The following is a 20693-nucleotide window of genomic DNA, read 5'->3' on the forward strand; positions in this document are numbered from 1 at the left end:
TCGATTTGTTAATGAAACTACAGACATTTATGGTGACTGCAGCATTACAATGATGTTAAATGTGCCCAGTGATAAGTATTACATAGATCCTGTAAATTACAGCAAACTGTAACCAAACTCAATTACATTCAAGGATTGTTAGCAAATGGTCATCTACAAAAAGGGAAAAAAAGTTCTATCCATGATAATATTAATCCTATTGTGGATTTATTTTCTTCTAAAAGGTAACGGACCTGTACAATTAATGGCTAAAAGTATTAAGTGATTTACACCAAAGTCCAGGGATTGAAACCAAGTAAGTTATAACCATATTAGTGAAGCTACACTACAAACACAACTCCTGTGGTAACTAAGGTATCAAACATATCTGATGTTTCCAGTAAGCTTATAGTAATGAACCTTTAATACTGTAAAATCATTAATATTCATGGGGCACTTAAATTTTCGTGGATTTTGCAGTTAAGTCAATCCACAAAATTTAATCCCAATAAAAAAGTAAAATTTCTATTAATTTTATGTTAAAAAGTTGAAATCCACCAATTCATATTCCCACGAAATTGCTGTTTTGACCAAAACTACAAAATTTCATGCCCATGAAATTAAATTATTTCACAGTACAAGGGTTCAACGCAATAAGGGCATATCTACATATAATAACTATATGTAGATATGCCCTTATTGCGTTGAACCCTCGAGTACCTTCTGAGTAGAATTAAGAAATGCTTATATATATAATTAGATGGACTGATACAGACAAAATCCCGGGCCCCTCCCATTTAGAATCAAAAATTATCTTCAAACTGTTGCTTGCATGTTTTTCAATGCTGTTCATCTTCATTAAATTTTAAAGTTTTAACTCATGCCTTAATCACTGAGCAGGGGTGGATGGGGTGGATTTTGTCTCCTACATTTGTCTGATGATTATGTTTCTCAAACTTACTTACTTTAAAGAGAATGTATCAGCTTAATAGGATTGTAATTAATTATTTCATCTAATAAAATGTGTTTTAGTGACATTACCCATTCAACAGAAAATGTCATCAACTAGAGTTCCAGAAATGGTGTCAATCACAGGAATACCACAGCAAAATCACATCCTCTCATTACTTCCAATCCAATAATGTTATTATGCTGTCCTGCTCTGATATAGAATATTTTGTTTGCAGAGGAAGAAACTGGTCTCCGGGGCAACCCAATATTGCTCATCCATATGACATTGAGGAAACAAGGTCCACAAACTTGACCAATCACCAAATGACACCCAGTATTGATCATGCAAGTATCTAATGATTTCCCTAAAAGTTTGTCAATCTTGTGCATTGATTGAGGTGACTTCTTTGCCACCCAAAATCATGCAAATCAGACATGTTTCTGATTTTCATGAAGGTGCCTAGTATAATGAAAGGACATCACAGTGATTATGATCATGATGTGTTTACATTTCCTTGTAACCAGCTGACAAAGTCCCTCTTACAACTACAAACTGTAGCCTAAATTCTATAAAAACTATGCTAAGATTTTACTTCGCATAAGGAGTTCCTATAATTTTATAAAAAAAACGAAATCTAAAGCTATAAACTTAAGGTAGTTCTGCACGTTTGATAAACCGTAAGTGATGGCTTAACGCCATTTATCCGGAAAACGTAGAATAAAGCTTGAATACATCGTACGAAAATGAAAATCATCTTATGTATTAATCAAAACCTGTGAGTAAATTCATTACAATGGCACTGTTGCTATATTTCTAAGGTCAAAATATGATATTAAAACATATGACACTTGAAAAAAAATCAAAATAATGTCTAAAAAACTAGCGTGAAATGTCCGTTTTAATTTAATCATGGTCAAATATCTTAAAAATAAGCATACAGACCTATGCATTTTATTTCACCAAATTATAGGCCTTGTGTTTTATATATTTACAACTGTGAGAGGTGTCATCACAATCTACATTGTAGAAAAAATTCTATTTGCAAAAATGTTATGAAAGTTATGATTTTCCCATAGACTGCCATTATGAAATATTGTGTGAGGTCCAATCTAGCAAAATATCAAGCACACTACCCTATCTTTTTTATTTGCTGAATTTTCTAGATATATTTTGAAGTTTTCAAAAATCAAAGTTTAATCAAATTCTACATTGTAGAAAAAATTTTGATCCAAATGTGCAGAACTACCTTAAGGTACAGACAGTTTCAACCAAATAAAAGAATAAACCTTCTAAACTTTAAAGTAATATTCTAACACGATCTGCAGCAATTGCAATATAAACATATAGCGAAATCGCCTATACATGAATCTACGATAAAATATGGTTGGCTGTTACATTCACCCCTATGATTGTGGCATAAGAGATTCTACTTCAATTCCATTACATACGAATTATTTCAGGGCCAAACGGTTGAAAACAGCATTTCAAAAACACAAATATGATAAAAAGTCATACTGACTTATGTGTGTAGGACCGTAAAACTGGTTTTGATCTCTATGAGCGAATTCAATTAGCTTAATTAAGGTTCAGCGGTGACCTCATAAATGTATGACATAAAGTATGACATCATAATGATGTGACATCATATAAAGTTAAGCTCGTAACTTGTAACACAGGGTCAACTCGCCTAATTTGATGATTCTCTTCATAATAAGTTTGTGAGCTATTACATTACTAATTCATAAATACTTCTCAAAATTCTGATAAAAAGAAACAAATATCTATACGTTCCATTGGCTATGCAACTCTTTCTAACCGTAGGGGGTAAATTGTAACAGCATATGTTCCGAATGACATATTACGCTGAAAATGTAGTACTGTAAAATGAAAAGTATAAGAATAATTGTAAAATATAAGATAAATGAAGTAGCTGAGTACTCAGCCACACATACCCATTCTATCTGGAACTATTGATCCCAGGTACTGAGTTGAGAGTACGAAGCTCGTGGATCCAAAAGTATTTCTTGTTACATCTTATATTTTTGTGTTATTTGCTGTCTCCGGGTCACAATGCATGATCACAATGATTTTTGGTTTGATATCATACTATTGCTGCAAGTTTAGTGTGTAGTCTTTAATGCCTTGAGACTCTGCATATTTACTTAGGATAATGTAGCTTCTTTGTAAAGAGGAATCCATATATTGGATATATCTAAGGTTATCCTCATCTTTGGAGTTGTTTCAGTTTCACTCTCTGTTCTACAGTGCTATATAGTGTTAGTGCCTGCGCCGACTAACTATCGTGCTGGCGGAGCTGGAGGCAAGTGTAAGGTTGCATAGACAGTTGCCGATGCTGGAGTTACTCCCAGAGGTGGGATTCATAGTTGGAGTTGCTGCGGAGCAGGTCCCCATGGCCCAAGTGGGGTTGCTTCTAGTAGGATTTGGCTGGGTGAGCCATGGCTCACACCCAGCCAAATCATATTGATAAAATATAACTGTGAAAACACTGACTTTGAGGATAAAGCAACAAAATGATAAAATATATCATTGATGCAACAGACTTATTTGCTTTTAACATTGGGTACAATGTTTCTCCAAGTCCTGTAGCAAAATTGACTCCTGCATAAAGAAAAGTCAATATGAAATGGCTCCCTTGGCTAACCATAAATAGATATCAATTCTATTGCATGTTATGTAATCTCTCAACGCATCCATCGCACTATGATCCTATATCATGTTAAGGACTATGCTATTTCGACAATGCAAAATTCGTATGTAAAACTGAGATTGTCGTAACAACGCGAGAAATGCACGGGGATCAAAAAGAAACTAATAATTATAAGAAAATGTATCTCCGAATAAATTATAAAGTATCAATGACACTCAAAAACATGTCCCAACAGTGCACTAGAAGAAAATGCATAGAAATTTTCGGGGTAAGTATTTGGTACCTTAAGTCTCTCATATATATACAATATATTTATTCTTCAATCAAGGATATGTCAGTGTAAATGAGCTGAGCGTTAGCTTTCTAAGAAAACGCCGTTAAACTATGTTACACGAATCACACGTGCACCGCTCTTTTACAAAACTGTGTCCGCCATGTTTTCTTCAATGAACGAAATAAAAGGAGTATTTTACCTTAGATGTCCTTATTGTAGAGTACGATTGACTTTCTAATCTAAATAAAACATCACTTTTTTATAACATCCCACTGTCCGATCTTTCTGATCACTTAACGATCACTGACAATTACAAAATAAAACCAACGTGTCATCAAAATTATCACTTTACACGGCTTCATGGACATCACGGCCTACTAACATTAAATTTGTAATCATGCGCCAACCAAACAAATGATGAAAGATCGGTACTTTTTCAAAGACATGTTTTATTTCCTGTAATTTTCTGATATTCTAACCTTCAAACAACCGAATTGTATGCACAGAAATAACGAAACATTTATGCAATATAGCTTTTAGTATAAATTTTGGATCTATCTTTCTCCAGCCCAACAACAGACATGTATATGTCACAAAACCTGGTCTGTCCTCGAAATCAGTGTCAAAGGTTACTAGAACATAAATACAATAAATAAACAACCGCTTACTATGTTCTTGTAAGTCCTGTAAGATGAAACGGCTCGTGTTTATACATTCATATATATTCCGTATCGGGAACATTGACAATCACAAGTCGATCCTTACCACGAACATGAAAACAGTTACTTTTATGCCTTTGTTTACATTTCAAAAGTAACTATTCACATGTACGTCCAAGAACGTAAATTTCGTGCTTTCCGACCCACATGGTGTGTAAACTTCTGTATTTAAAAGTATGGTGTATTTGGCAAACCATTTGTAACTTCCGACGTGGTAAATGTCATTGCCAGTTATGTTCACGAAATTTAATTGAATATTTATGTTTTATACTTGCAAAAGAAAAACTTGATGGTCATGGTCGCTGGCTTCGAATTCCTCGCCCATCACCGACGTGGGATCAAAACCCACTTGAGGTGTGAAACTTTTCACGTAAGGAAGCCATCCAACTGAGGTTAGTGTCTCGATCTAGGTACTAGTCTGAGCCTCAAAAAATGTCTGGAGGGACCCCTGGAGCCTTTCACCACCAACAAAACCTGGGAAAAGTTCATTGTGTCGTTTCGGTGTTACTCACAATCAAACAAAATAAACATTGTTCCCGTTTTTGTTTGTTTGTTTTATATAAATGAATATGCAAAAAGGGTTTGTTTGTTTCAGTGTAACGTCAAAATATAATATTACAATTATATATCAACAGTGAACGCCACATGCATTATTTGTTCACGAGGGGTTATGCTTTAATCTTACAGGTAAAACAAATATATTCCTATTGTATAAAGGGTAAAGGAAATGATTTATTCGATTTTTCACCTTAAATTAAAGCAAACGTGTTCAATATAATTATAAACAAACTCTAAAGTTTAGTAGGTTGTAGCATTCTCTAGGCCAATGGTATTTTTATTACCTTCTGTAGTCAGTCATTATCCATTGTAAAAAAAACTCTTTTTAACCAAAGTGGAAAAATTCAGGTACTTGAAAATGCAGCTTTCTAAAGTTAGAATTCTCGATGTCATTTGTCAGACATACCTTGTAAATAAATAATATTATTACAAAATTAATACTGCTATTTCTTTTGTTGCACTTTGCGGACTTATGATAAAGTTATTTATGTGCATCTGTTCACAACGAAGCACTGACCCTGACGACTATGTATGGGAAAATATAAGAGTGAACTAAGTGTTGACTGAAAAAGGGCAATATTTATTTTGCCGAACGTATTACAAATATATATTTTCACATATCTGGGCGAAAAATACCGCTTAACAAATATATATTTTCACATATCTGGGCGAAAAATACCGCCATTGCAAAACAATACATTAAAAAATATATATATATTTTCACATGTCTGGGCAGAAAATACCGCCGAAAAATACCTTAACAAATTTATATTTTCACATATCTGGGCGAAACATACCGTCCTTAACAAATAGATATGTTCTCATATCTGAATGGAGTTACAGTCCAATACCATAACAAATATATATATTCACATATTAGGGCGGATATAATCGCCCAAAGCATATCAAGAAATGTAGATGAATTTGCATATTAAGAGAAATCTTTCAAAATTAGAAAATTGTCACTTGAAAGAGGAGGCGGAATGGCATGTGGTGGTAAGATAAAACCAGAAATTAGCCAAAACAAAATTAAAGAAAGAAGCGTGCTATTCACTCTTGAATGCTGACGAAGAAGGAAGATACCGTTTCACGATTGGTTCAACGGTATAAAAGGAATTCATTGATTGGCTTTTACCGTAGTATATAAATTAACATATTTCAGAATAGGACCGATTTGCTCCAAATGTACAACAATGACATAAATAATTTTATCTACCTATAAAATTCATATTTATATGAGCAGTACAATGCCGTAAATGAGCACTACGTAAGCGCTCAGGCCCCTCTCGCACACCATACCTATAGTTCGGACTTCTTTAATGTGTAAAGGCATGTGCACAAAAATGACAAATTTTGCCAACACCTGGTAAACTGTAATGTGTTTTTTTAGAAAAGTAATAAACTGAAATAGAAAAATAGCTCTCAGCTCATTTACACAGATAGTTTAGCTTTATTATGTATGTTATAGTTTTTCGCAGTTATGTTCGATGACATAGAATACTTACCCCGAAAATTGTGACACGAACATACTGATAACTTTTCCCACTTTACTTTTTAAATTAAAGTAAGAGTTCACCACTTCATGGTTTTGATGTATTGTCACATTGGAATAACGTTTGTTTTACAGTAACTTCGAAATTAATCAGAAATAATATCATGTACCCCACCCACCTAATTCATAATTTCAAAATAGCATAGGCCTTAAATGTATACATTATCGCTGCAATTATCTCTAATACTTTAATGTAGTTTACTGAAAGCATTATTTTTTGTGAATCATTTCATAAATCAATTTCCTTTTACTTAATAATTGAGTCAAAACATTTGCCAGGTGATACAACAACCCCTTCTGGTTACTGTCCCAACATACAAAAAGTTTTTCTTCATCAGAAAAAAAGCAGATCTATGGTTCACTGACAAACTTCCTGAAAATAAGAAAAAGACCAATCAACAAACAATTTTCCTTTCACAGACATTTTATCAGTCAATTAACCATTGATGGTCAATGTAGGGGAAGACTACTTGATCAGATGTCACTTTCAATTACTGTTTGTCTCAAATCCAAATTTAATGTAAACTTTTGATAATCGTAGATCAGTATGATTAACTGAAAAGAAAAAAAAAAGATTTGGATTTGATAGTTCGCCAACATGGCACACATTAAACAGGACTAAAACTTCTAGTTCAATGAAAATATGAGGTAAGGTATGGAGTAAAATCTCTTATACCTGCCGGAATCACAGAGATACAGTAGAACCAAGTCAGTGGCTCCAATTCTCCAATTCTTTTCATACACAAATTGTCCCAGAACCACATGGGACACCACAGAAAAAAAGAATATCTCTTTCCACAACATTATCTCCAAATATTCCAATTAATGAGCTCCAAGGATATATTCTAGGATTATTCTTCAGGTCTCCCAGGGAGTTGGGAAATCAATCACACAAGTGTATCAACAATTCTCCTGTTTCACCAGAATTACTGAAAAATTTACAAGGTTTGTTTACCCCTCCTATTACTGCAGTATTTACTTTCAAAGAAAATTTGAGCAAATAATGTTTGCAATTGCTTTAAAGACAAATATTTAAAACAAGTGATTGGCTGTTGATTGGTGCCACAAAGTATGATAATTTATTGCAAGTTCTGGTAATTCAAAAAGGAAATCGATCCATGTACATAAAACTTTATATAATTTTGAGACTTTCTGAAGTTGAAATAGTCAACAACTCCTGACACTAAAATATCGGCTTGAAGCAAGTACTATGTTGAGTAGGCCTATAGGATAAACTTACAATTGAAACAAATCTTTTTAATATGCATTTTAAACAACTACTATTTAACTAGATGCCCACGGGCAACATGTCAAGCCCGCCAGCTGTCAAAAGGACTAGGAGTTGCTAATGAGGCAAAGATTTATGCCAAATAAAAAATGATTGCAAAAAGTAACAATATAAGTTATTTATAGTAACAACAAAGGGAAGTAAATCTTTAGAAAAATCTAAGTCCACACAAAAATCCTTACCAGTAGAGATAGGTCAAAATACACCTCAAAATTGGATGTAACATGCCTACTGTTCTACAGAAAAGTGGTCTTTATTTTTCCCTATGACCAGTAATAAAAAAGTTACAATATAAGCTATTTATAGTAACAACAAAGGGAAGTAATTCTAGGTTCTTGACCTCCAAGTGTGACCTTGACCTTTGAGATAGGAACCTGCAATTTGCGCACGACACTCCATCTCACTGAGGTTAACATTCATGCCAAATATAAACGAGATTGCTCTATGCATGTCAAAGTTATGGTCCAGACAAACAAATCCGGACGGACGCACGCACAGACGCACTGAGGCATGCACATACACCGAACAGCCATTTGGACAACTATGTCTTTGCTTCCACAAGTGAGCTCGACAAAAATCATTTAAAACAATAAAACTCTTGCATCATCATTCACAATAAATATCTAAATTTTTATATTCTTTCTCAGCATCATGGTGTCCATCGGAGGAAAACTATATTCTTTCTCAGCATCATGCAGTCAATCTGATGAAAACTATATTCTTTCTCAGCATCATGGAGTCAATTTGATGAAAACTATCCTTTCTCAGCATCATGGAGTCAATTTGATGAAAACTATCCTTTCTCAGCATCATGGAGTCAATTTGATGAGAACTACCCTTTCTCAGCATAATGGTGTCAATCTGATGAAAAATACCCTTTCTTTGTACTGTGGTGTAAATCTGATGAAAACTATCCTTTCTCAGCATCATGGAGTCAATTTGATGAGAACTACCCTTTCTCAGCATCATGGTGTCAATCTGATGAAAACTACCCTTTCTCAGCATAATGGTGTCAATCCAATGAAAACTACCCTATCTTGGCACTGTGGTGTCAATACGCTGATAGCAGTTCATGCAAGTGGAAACAAGCAATATTTGGAAAGTCAAACAGCCCAGAAAGACGGCTATTCCTTTTTATTGAATTACCAAGTGCCTTATTTAACAGTGAGAAGTGTGATAAAAGCACATTATTTCTGCTTGTTTGCTTTGATATCATGAAAATGTCTCTCCATTCAATCTTGTCTCATTTATATCTCATTTCATGATACCCACTGGGATTAAAAGTAATGAAAAACTTAATGTTTATTATTGTTTTATTTTATTTTTTATTTTGTTGGGTTTAACTCCACTGACACAATTATAGGTCATATGGTGACGTTCCAGCTTTGGTAGTGAAGAAGACTCCGGATGCCCCTCCTTACATTATTTCATCATGAGCAGGCACCTGGGTAGCACCACCAACCTTCCGTAAGCCAGCTGGATGACTTCCTCACATTAAGAATTCAACACCCCGAGTGAGGCTTGAACCCACATCAATGATGGGCAAGTGATCTGAAGTCAGCGACCTTAACCATTTGGCCATGGAGGTCCCTATTGTTTTAAGTTAAACTATTAGAAAATCTCCATGTTTTTGCAGGGGTGTGGAAATCCCAATATTTTTGAATTGTCCACATACAAGTGAGACTTAAAAATCCATTTGTACGCAGTCAAAATTTACTTGTACGGATTTTCAACATTAATACCTGCATGAAACTTGCAATAATTTTTTATTTCTGACAACGATCTCTAGGATGTGACAAACATAATGCAGCGTATGAACAAACTGTGCCAAAAAATAAGCTATCAACACTTTTGCCCGTTTGTTTGCTTGTTTTGGGTTCAACCCCGTTTTTCAACAGTATTTTAATTATGGAACAGCGAGTTTTTGTCCAAAATTTTGCAAGAATTGATTACGTTTCCGGTTTCTTTTTGTCCAGTTACCATGTGCAAAGTCATGCAAGACCGAGACCAAGAGCCAATCAGAATGCGAAAACTGATGCTAAATTTAGAGGCAACCATGTTTTTTCCAAAACTTAGTAACTCCTTACCACTTGTACTAAATTTACTAAATAAATTGGCAAATTACAATGCCATAAAATTTTTAAGTTAAAGTTTGTAAATCAGCATCCTCATGAGAATCAAGTTTTTATATACCTTCCTGCAGAAGACACTTCTCGCCATCTTCTACAACACTTTAAGGATGCATACCTTTGCTTTCCAGAGCTAATTGAAAGTTAACCTAAACAAAACAATGCAGTTACAGAAATCACCAGTAAAGGCAATCTATGCAAGGGTATTCAGTTTTATAACAAGGAAGCGAAATGTAAAGGCAATACCTATATAGAACAGAACTGACCTTAGAAGAACAGCAGCTATCTCAGACAGCAAATTACAATAATCACACTGTTCTGCATTGTGCCATTGGCAAATTGTCACTGTGAGCTTATAATACCAATTTCTATCCGTGAAATGCATGCATACCCAATTTCATTACAAGACTACAAATACAGGCCTTACAACTATCAATGACCAATGCATGTCCCAATGACTGTCATGTGACTGCAATAATGATGACAGTTTCAGACAGATTTTTCCGCTAGCACACTTAAAAAATTTATTGTTACCAAGAGGCATGCAGTGCAATACACTAGTGTCTTAATCAAAAAGCTGGGCCAATCATATAAGGTATCAAATATTTTACAGCATTTCAACATTAAGCAGTTCCAGCAAATACAGACTATACCAGTTTATTATTTCAAGTTTTCCGAAGTGGGTAAGGAGACAGGACATATAGAAAAAGCAGACTGAAAAGCAGCAAATATTACATGACTGAAATTAATAGGATAAAATCTTATTCTGCTGGCATCCATTTTTATTCCTGATATATGTGCAATATGCCTTAATATATCAAAACAGCAGTAAATGAGAACTGGTATTTAATTTATGTACTGTCTAGGAAACCTCTCATTTCTGTCTCATCTAGTTCCAAATATCTCTACTAAAAAAGATGCAGATGAAAATCTCAACATGGCTTCCTGTAAAACAATCAACTGCATGTTTCTAAGATTTCTGCATATGCACTAAAACACTAAAAATAGGGCCCATTAATTACAGGTTTTTGGACTGAAATGGGTGATAAAGCAAGATTTAACAGTGGTCAGCTTCAAGATTAATCAAGATTACAGAGACAAATGACTGGCAGACATGAACAAATTAGGAGGAAAACATGGTAAAAATTTGATTTGGGTTGATGAAGACTGCTGCTGTTTTGGGTGATTTCATAGTTCAGGCAGTTGATTATACACTTGTGTAGTTGGAATATCAAAATATATAGAGTATGAATGGGACTTTAAATAGCAAATGTTTCATGTTGTTTGGCTGCTAGTAGAAATATCTGTCTGAACCTTGCCGAAGATGAAAGTGCTAAAGAAACTGTGTGCAGCAATTTCATTGTGAAACCATACACATGAAAACATTATTAACTTTACAGTAAGGTTTTATTTCCATCCCAATAATACTTTGGCCATTCACACCGAATCACTGTGCCTCTTTGATAACACTCTCTAGACTACTACTGCTATATTATTGGTGGGATATATTAAGATGCAACTTCATAGAAATGACCAGCATCAAGCATAGTTGGACATATTTTAGAGTTTGGTGGCTGGAAGATTTTTCACTGAGTTATGGCAATCAAATTTTTATACATAAAATCAAGAAAAAGATTCTTCTTCTTAACAACTGTCTGCGTTTCAATGAAACTTCATTGGAGTGTTGACTGTTATTAAGCTTTGTCTAATTGGAGACTGTGATTTAAGTGCCATCAACATAGAGCACTGTTTCATATTAAAGACCTGAAAGTGTTCCACCAGTCATGCAAATCCTTATTATGAGAGGAGACAATGTATTAACATGAACAATCTTTATTACAGTAAAACACCGCTCGCTCGAGGTCGCAAGGGGATGAGCAAAATGCTCGAGTTATCCATGGTTTCGAGCGACCCAAACATTGACCAACATACGAAGAAAACTAAAGTTTGTTTTACCAACTGTCATTGGGACCGTTTGCAGAGTAAACGGTGATGCGTAATAATAACATACTTGTGACATTTTTCAAAAACAAACGTATTTACAAACGTTATCTATTGATAGACGTTTCAATATATAATTTGTAAATGGCACATGTGAAGAAACAACTAAGATTTTTTTTTTATTCATCAACAAGTGCATATCATAATTATCGTCTGAATTTTATGAAACGGCTATATTATTTCCTTCATTTGCATGCAAACAATTGCTGATTAAAATACTAAGATCTCATAACTATCTTCTCGATCCCGCAGACAAGATGCTTTAAGTAATCAGTAATTGATCGATATTTGATCAATAAAACTTTTCTTTAAGATTTTATCAATAATTATTCTCATCATAAGATCAACTATACCGACAAACAAACATTTAAGATAGTCTGGGAATAGACTATGCAATTTCAATGGTGTGTGAAAATGTTTAATTAACCGACACATTCTGACCGCCGAAGGTGTGAAAAATTTTGACACCTCTGCTCGAGTTAGCCAGAAGTAACAAAGAGTAAATTAATACACAGGGACCAGGTGTCATGCTCGAGCGATCGAGTTATCGATGTCCGACCCAGCCATGGTAATATCACATAGAAAATAGAAGGAAATCGGCCGGGACCACATGAATTGCTCGAGCGAGCACGGGTGCTCGAGTCATCGATGCTCGAGCGAGCGGTGTTTCACTGTATTTCAATTCTGTAAATTATTCAGCACTCTCTGCTCCTTATGATAATTTTCTATTGTTGAAACTGTCACAAACTGCTCTTCTCAATCCACAACTCTAGTCCTCTTTGTCAATCATTCCCTCTCTCTCATTATAAGGTGCTGAGAACCCTTTAAAATTCAAAACCGAGATCAATTTACCCACTGCCCAGTGGTTTCAACATTACTTCAATTTGAGACTTAATTTACAGAAAGGAATGTTCTGTCATGTGCTGAAAGATTATTACACCAGTCCATAGACTGGTTTCTGTAATATGGTTACTACAGTCTGAAGGCAGTAGCAATGTGTCCCAACACTAATTGAAGCCTTTTGAATGAAGTTATTATCTCTGCATTGAAACTATTATTTAGACATGCCACTTACTGTGTTCCCAGGAAAAAACACCAGCAATGCCTTTCATAAGTCAGCTACATAGAGTAGGTCTTCTTTAAGTATCCTATAATCTGCAATGTAAATGCAATCTCCTGCTATTTTAACAGATTTTATCGGGAATAGGATTTTATCACAGGGAATATTGGGAAAACACTACTGCAAAAAAACTTGTTTTGAGCAAATTGCTATAGTATCTATTTAATTATCAGTGCTCTTTGTATTAAACCATAGTTCTAATTAAATCACGTTTAACTGTTTTCTTTTTTTTTGTCATTGTATTGTTTCCACTGCAACTGCTGTCCTTGTCACTTTTCAAGGGACAGAAAAAACAGACAGATTCTTGCACTCATGTGCTAGCTGTTAAAACTTTTTAAATAAGCATGCTCCGTGGAAAAGCAAAAATACATTAAGGCCCCAAAACACATCATGTAAAAGGAAACAACACCAATGTGAAAAAACAACGCAGACATTCCCATGCATTTCTTTTGGAAATTTAATGACATTGAGAGATTATAATTATATTCACTTATTTTTTTTTATGATTTTAATGTTAGAATAGTGTTAGCGCATGTTCATTTTGTTATACATGTATAACATCTTCACAATCCCTCGGGAATCATTGGTACCCTCGCCTGATTGGAAAAACATGTGTTATCCCTACATTAAAGTAATATTTTTGATAATATTTTGAACTTTAACAAGTGTTTTGGGTTTTTTCACCTTATTCTTAATAGCTTCATCTTCTTATATGAAATAAGGGGCTTCCACGGCCAAGTGGTAACAGTTGCGAACTCAGAATCAATAACGTCCCTCACAGCTATGGGTTCGAAACCCCGCTTTGGGTGTAGAATTCTGTTGTGTGAGGAAGGCATCTGGCTGGCTTAGCTGGCCACATGGCTGCCTTAAATCTCTACTTCTTGTCTTACTAAAGACATATTGGTAAGTCTATGACAGCACAACAGCCGGTTGTCATTAAAGAACCAAAGAATTATTTTCTTTCAGTTTAAACCTTTTACAAGACATCACACAAAGGAGAAAAACAGGAAAACAAAACACATTCAATGACTGCAATCAGTGTTAGACAAGGAAATCCTCAAATACAAATTAATTCACACTAATTGTTGACAAGTCTTCATGACAGCATTAAGGAATCATCGAGCATCCTGTCACAGAACTTCCGTCACACATTTTCGTGACACAAACTTTATGTCCAATCCACTGCAAGTTTTCTAATTTAGACTTGTTCAAAACATTAATCAACAAAATGGATTGTAAAAACTAATTTCAGAGATAAGGCTTAATACTGCAGACATGCTACATCCAACAAACTATCCCAGAAAATAATTTTAGACATGTCCATGAAGATCTTGTTGGATCTGATGTTATGGCCCAATCAATAATACTGCATATACTTTTGACATTCTTTAATCAAAATACAAACTTAGTTATGGCTTTCATTAGAACAACTATTAAGAAAGGACCTTACCATTGTACAAAACAATCTTTCCTCCTCATAGCTTTAAAGGGTTTTCTTATCATACTTCATATTTTCTTTTATTGTCATATTTATTTTTTTTGGTGATGAAAAAGAAGTTTCTATAATATGCAAATTCAATTTTGCTTAATACTACTTGCCTGCCTTAGAAAATCAACACTCATACTGGTTTACCTTGAGTGGCTAGCTTCAATCTGCCACCACCAAAATTATATCCAGTCTGCGTTTTATGATCAATATAAGCCTTAATAGGGCATTCTGAAGCTCTCTTAGCAAGCTTCAAGTAGTTCTCACTGGGCATAGAGAATCTCTCACATTACCTTCAGTTAAAACTGTAAAATAACTCTTGATTTTCTATTGCATAAATTAATTACAATGCAATATTTCCTTATAATGTTTGATGACTGAACAAAGCCCGTTAGAAGCCCACCAGTTTTATGATGCTGCATGTCACAAAGAAAGTTCTTTATAGGCCAGTCCAGGCCCAAATGCTAATTCAGAAATCTTTCGTAAATTAAATAATGACTTTATGCTTTAGTCGGTGATTATTTTTCCAGATTCATCCGGATATTGCCCATAAACAAGATGACATTTTCTCCTGAAAGACCCTTAAATATAATCAAGACCTATTACTATAGTGACCAATCTGTAGCGAAAAACGCAGGATGTATGAGTCAGATCACACACAAAAAAAATACATCCATAAAAAATTGCCAAGAATTGCAAATTACCAGATTTTCACAAAGTCCTTGCATTTTCTTTTTCTTTTAATTTGTCTGACTATCTGACACACAAATTACTGTATAAAGGTAAGAACTGGCATAGTAACTTGACATTATATAATGAATCACCCAGACAGTGTCCTTAAACAGGCTTTTATTACAGACAATGATGTAGGAGATGTGAGCAGTTAAAACACAGAATGATGTAACAGCAGTTACTTTAAGGCCAAATTTCTCTGTAGTTTCTTTAATTTAGGCTGAAATGTTCACAATTAAGTTATAAGAGAGACATGCTCTGGAAGAAAAAGCCTACTACACACCAGTGATACAGTAAAACAGCATCCCCAAAATAGTCATTTCAAAAACATTTCCTGTAATTCTTCTGTTATAATTATTTTCTTAAGGTGGAAGCAAGGATCATTGACTAGAAGATCATTTACTGGAAGGTCTAGACAACATATTAATTGGTTCTATGATTTGTCAATTTGTTAATGAGCCTACAGACATTTATGGTGACTTAGATAATTACATTGATGTAAAATGTGCCTAAATGGGAAATATTACAGAGATCAGTTGCTAATTAAAGATGTGTAGTGATCAGATTGAAATATGAAAAATGTTTTCCAAGAACACTAAGGCTAAAACGTTTACTGGAAACTGATGGAAATTAGTGGGATTGAAACCTTAGTAGGCTTTAATTTATACATACAGCAACTTTTGTAAAAAAAGGTCTCTAGATCAACCAAATACTGCTCATCAGCACTGTTTTGGTTTTTTCAGGCTGATTTGAGGCCGAAGTTTGGCTGTTTCTCCTAAATTCAAAACTAAAATTCCCAAAGTTAATTTTTTTTTCTTACTTTTCAGCCAAGACTGAACTTAAAAATTATAAACACAAGGCAAAATAGTCTAATTAAACTCATTATAATTTATGAGCAATTTTTCTTTAAATGTTACATTTTAATAGAAAATATCAATTTTATACAACACCAAATTTAGGTGTTTTATTAATCATCTTTCCAAATTGAAAATGCCTGACACTTTTTTTTTCCAAACCAGTGGGGAAAAAACACTGATTCGTATGACTATTGAGGAAACCAGGTCCAAAAACCTGATAGATTGGTGAATCACACCAAGTATTGCAAGTATTGATCATGAAAGTTCACGAAAGTTTGTCAATCTTGTGCATTGATTGAGATAGCTCATTTGTCCCCTATAGTCATGTAAATTGGACACGTTTCTGATTTTCATGACAACGTGCAGTGTAATGAAAAGACATGACAGTGATTATAATGTGTTTACATTTCCCCGGACAGAGCAATCAGCTGACAAATCTCTGTCCAACAACTACTTGTGGCCTTAAACCTTTAAAGTAACTTTAAAAACTACACATGTATAGTCAAAGAGGAAACTGTACCAAAGGTACTATATTTTCATTCTTTAGCTTATACATACAAACTAACTTAACACTACAGACTCAAATAATCTTCGTCTTATTGCAGAGTTTCAATAAACAAGAGGGTCATGATGACCCTAAATCGCTCACCTGAGTAATACGAGCCACATGTTTAAAATGGCACACTGATGCTAAAATATTAGAAAGTAGGTCAGTAGGTCAAATTCATGGTCACTGAAAGTCAGTTTTAAGATCGGTGTGCAAAACTGTACATGCCATCCAAGTTTCAAGGCTGTATCTTAAACAAATTTCATGAAGATCAATTGAAAAATACAGCCTCTATCGCATACACAAGGTTTTCCTTTGATTTGACCTAGAAACCTACTTTTAGACCCCAGATGACCCATATTCGAATTTGACCTAAATTTCATCAAGGCATTCATTCTGAATAAAATTCATGAAGATTAATTGAAAAAAACACCCTCTATCACATACACAAGGTTTTTCTTTGATTTGACCTAGTGACCTAGTATTTGACCCCAGATGATCCATTTTCAAACTCAGCCTAGATTTCATCAAGGTAATCATTCTGACAAAAATTCATGAAGATCGATTGAAAAATACAGCCTCTATCACATACACAAGGTTTATCCTTGATTTGAACTAGTGACCTAGTTTTTGACCCCTGATGACCCATTTTCGAACTCAGCCTAGATTTTATCAAGGTAATCATTCTGACCAAATTTCATGAAGATCAGTTGAAACATACAGCCTCTATCGCATACACAAGCTAAATGTTGACGGACGGACAGAGGACAGACGACAGACGCCGGACATCGAGCGATCAGAAAAACTCATAAAAACTAGAGGTGCTTTTGAGAAAAGCACATGTCTCCCACAACTGCCTAATCATCTGAATAGTAAGTCTGTCTTTGTATACTGTTTGTGGCCTATTGTTATTCACATATTGGAGTAACAGGTCTACAATGCTGTGTCGGTAGTAGTAACTGGTCTACAATGCTGCACTGGTCTACAATGCTGTATCGGCGGTAACGGAGTGGAGTAACCGGTCTACAATGCTGCGTCGGTAGTTGTTTGTAATTACTGTTCAAGGGCCATAATTCCGAAGTGTCTTGGGCAATTTGGCTAGTTATCGAACTTGGCCAAGGTCTCATGGTCAAACACATTTTGTTCAAGTTTGGTGAAGATGGGATGAGAAATGCTCGACTTAAGAGAGCGGACAAGCTTTGTGACAGACACACAGACACACACTGACAGGAGTAAATCAATATGTCTCCCACACCACTGTGTGGCGGGAGACATAATTACCTGCAATGCAAAAGTTCAATACACAAAATGACCTTAACATTAATGCATACATCTAAATCAAAGGCCTGAAGGGCCTGAGTCGGCTAATGATTGATGTACTGACAGTATAGTCTACCAGTTTCAGTTTGTTTTTAGTTTTTTTTCTTAAAATTTCATAACACAGCTCGATATTTACCCAAAATATTATATCCGGATACGATTACACTTTTCTCCAGTTTTAACAATATATTTTACAAATTGTGATGATACGAAGACATTTAGCAGCAATTGGCAGTATCTGACATTGAAGTTTACGGTTAAATTACCTCTTATTTAAATCTTTTCATAAAAAGGTTGTTTCGTTTCCTGAAAGCAGCCAAACATAGATGATCTACTTTCGATTTCAAAAACTACAAGAAAATACAATTTAATGTTTCGCCGATTTGTTTATTTCTCGAAAAGTAAGAATTAAAATCATTTTTAATATCAGTAGTAACTAAACAAACCAGTAAGAGCTTCTTCTTCCGATAATTTATCCGTTTACTGACTGCAAAATTCAACCCACGCAAAGTTTATAGAAATCATACGATGCGTGTTTACGTTCAATGTGGGAGAATTAAGGCTGATCGGCTATGTTACCTAACGCATCCATACGATTCAGATTTTATTTTTAAAAAAGCATTGTGTGCGTTTCTGTAATTTTATATACGTTGTTATACGCTTAGAAATTATTAGACATGCGTATTTGCATTATTTCTATACGTAATTTACGCTAATACGCATCTTATCTGGAGCCCTGTGGAACTATTTTTTGTCTTTCGCTGGATGTTACCCAAGCTTTGTAAGCCTGCGCAATTCTTAAAATGCACATTTATGCTTAATGAGTTACATTCGAGTATTGCACAATTACAAGTCATAAATATGACAGATTACATCGTATATTGGTCATAGCAAAGGGAATTGACACAACTTAACTTCATTCATGCAGTGAACTGTTTGAAGTTTGAGAAATCTAATGGAACTACATCCCTTCACTGTGTTATTTGGTCCATTTAGACTTAGAGAATCGCTGGATAGCAAGGACTCGTCAAAACGATTTCATCGTTTAGCTGACTCAAAAATTACATTTGTAGCAATTGGCTGGTTTCCTTTTATTAGTAGGTAGATATTTCACTAGCTTCCTGTAGCCAACAACTTCTAATTGTCCTGCATAATGATAAATCAATGTGAAATTGCTCCCTGGGCCAGCCATAACTAGATATCAGTGATATTGCATGTTACCTAATCTCCTAATGTTTCCCTCAAAAAACGCTATAGACCTACTAAATAGTAGTACATCATGCAATATATATCATTTACTACTTGTTGTGTGAACTTAACAATCAGTTGCAAACGATAAGGTATTTTTGTCATACCTAGGACTGACAATTGCAGGCAGGGTATATCATAATTTGTATAAGTTGTCTAGGAGGAAACTTGCTAGGCAGTGTACCATGGACACTGTATTAACAATGACTGGATGAATACTGGAATTCTGAGAAGTTTGGTTCAGTATTCAGATAATTCAAGAACACAAAATCCAGTATAAACTTTTAATTTTGCGTTATGTTTAAATCAAAAGACTAACTTTCACTAACTTCCAAATTTACAAACTTTAATGATGTAACATTTTACTGAAATTTTACAGAATTAATACTATGATTATATGATGAGGCAATTATTACTTCCTTGCATATCTATAATTCTGATGATTTTCCATTAGTCTCACACAATATTCAGTTAAGGTGCTGATTAACAAAATGATCAAGTTTGACAGTATCAGCAGTTAGATGATGTATCAGGTCACAAGCCTGTACAGTAACTTTACAATGTTCAAAAAAAAATGTTGATGTGTAAAAAAAACACCTACACCAAAAATTATGATTGAACAAACATACAACTGTGTCAGGCCATTGGTTAATTAATCTTTGAATGCATGCAAAAATATTCCATAGCTCCAGACATGATCTGTCAAAGTTCTGTGAAAACATGCTAACAGTATCAAGTGATGGATTACAACACATAGTGTTTCACTGCATGTTTTGACAGACATATGAAGAAGTGTATGAGATAAAAAGCACTTTTTCTCTTTGATCATACAGCTCAGACACAAAAATGACAGCATTGAAGCCAACTGCATAGTAACTGTTTGTTTTTATTCTATCTTCCAGAGCATTTGACTGCTACTGATTCAGTATCCCTCTCCCTAGTGGCTCTCTCTGTTCTCTATCTGTATACAGCCCTGCTGCTATTGTAAATGAAACAATCAAATTTAGAATTTGACTTTTTATTTTTAGAATTTAAAGAAAATTGGTGCTAGAACTACAATTTATTTTTGGCAAATTCTGTTTGTTTTGTTTTTTTCATCATTAGCACAAGATTTAATTCACTCTGCACATTTTTGGAAAATAATGAATCAATAATCTAAAAAGAAAGTCTAAATGTGATCATTTGGTAAAATGTCTCATTACAATATTTGCTGAAAATAACAAAATATAAAAAATGCAAAACTGAAAACTACCAAGAATTGCC

At 34.4% G+C, this 20693-nt stretch overlaps 1 long non-coding RNA gene across 2 annotated transcripts in view; it reads right to left on the minus strand.

Annotated features, from left to right (window-relative positions):
• Positions 1-20693, minus strand: part of LOC128546251 (uncharacterized) — a 104882-nt gene that overhangs the window by 59497 nt on the left and 24692 nt on the right. Inside the window, exon 6 of one of the 2 annotated variants that reach the window (XR_008365896.1) lies at positions 13196-13275. The exons of the other annotated variant lie outside the window; for it this stretch is intronic. This is a non-coding gene — a long non-coding RNA (uncharacterized LOC128546251). The remainder of the gene's footprint in view (positions 1-13195; positions 13276-20693) is intronic. 2 annotated transcript variants of the gene reach the window in all.

This window comes from Mercenaria mercenaria, chromosome 10 (genome assembly GCF_021730395.1).
Source record: "Mercenaria mercenaria strain notata chromosome 10, MADL_Memer_1, whole genome shotgun sequence".
NCBI classification, from domain to species: Eukaryota; Metazoa; Mollusca; class Bivalvia; order Venerida; family Veneridae; genus Mercenaria; species Mercenaria mercenaria.